Raw genomic sequence first — 1,446 nt, 5'->3', positions numbered from 1 at the left:
GCCCCTTTTCTCGATCTAAATAAAAGATTATATAACCACTCAAAGATCAGAGAATCGGCACAGGCGAATAAATCCCACTTTAGCGTAAACCGCATCAGCATCCTCGAATTTTCCTCTCATTATTTCGCCCTTGATTGCAATCATTTCCATTCATCAATATCTCCGTCGGAATCCGCGACTCCCCGGTGTCTGATGACAATTACGTCGCGGAGGCTCTCTCTCGCTCGCTCTCCGCCCCGCCGCCCGCTTCAAACCCAGGGCGGTTTCGGGGCTCCTCCTCTCCGTCCATCTCTCTCCCTTCTTCAGGTTCGTTCGTCGCTAATTGTAGTCTGCGCTGAAGGTATGGAAGAGGGAGAGGAATATATCATAAGATCAGTGCGTGCGTGGGTTCCATTACTGTTTTATCGTTTTACTTTTTTCTCTCTCTCTCTGTTACTTTCATTCGTCTTTTTTTAATGTTCTCTGTACAAATATCTCTTTGATATATGGGTCTCAGATTTCTTAACACGGTAAAATGTATTTCTTCTTTCGTCGTAACTAGATCTATGACAGTAAAGAAAAGCCGTTTCTTAGACGGTAATACAACTTGACAGATATGTTTGATTTCCTCTGGAAATAAAAAGAATCTTGCGTTGCATCATATGCTTGGGAGAGAACCCAGCTGATCACACATGTTCTGCGCTTGTCTCTCACAAAACACCAAAGTATATACCATGCGCAAAAATATGTGTTTATTGGATATTGTATTACATAGTGTAGTATCGACAATAAAAGAAAGGATAAAATAAGATCAATGTTAATTCAGTACCTGAATTAAACAGTAAAACTTATCACTGAACTATGATTAAATTTGAATATTTTTATTAATTCATATGTATATCCATGTATCATAATTCACACGTAACGATTAATGTTACAGTCATTAATAATACTAGTGTTCATACGTTTATATGGTATATCACTACCGACTTCATTGTTACAAATGTATCATCAAGACTATTCTTATCAGTTGTGTATCCTTTGCGTTTAATTTAATTAGGAATCAAAACTATAGGATAGACATCATTAAACTTTCTCATACGTTAACTACTGTTTCTAATTACTATGATCGCTCGCTGATCATATTCATTACCGCCAACATCATCATCTTTATCTTTTTCATGTCAATTAAACACAATGCTACAAGTGTCCTGCTACGGTGAAATAAACAAGGTAATGCCAGCGTTCAATGCGGGGCCAAACCACAGCTGTGTTTCTGTGTGACTGGCCCGTAGTTTTAAATTTTCCATTACACTTAAAACACAGGCTAAATGTAGACAACCCCTACTCAAACGTGCTGTCGAATACATGGGTGGAAGAGAAGCTGGAGGCATCTAAGAGTGAACTACTATAGACTTTGTGCTGCTTCCACGCCCCATAGGACCATGTGATTATAAGATACATCAG

Source organism: Penaeus monodon, chromosome 32, assembly GCF_015228065.2.
Source record: "Penaeus monodon isolate SGIC_2016 chromosome 32, NSTDA_Pmon_1, whole genome shotgun sequence".
NCBI classification, from domain to species: Eukaryota; Metazoa; Arthropoda; class Malacostraca; order Decapoda; family Penaeidae; genus Penaeus; species Penaeus monodon.
Note: the sequence above shows the minus strand (reverse complement) of the source record.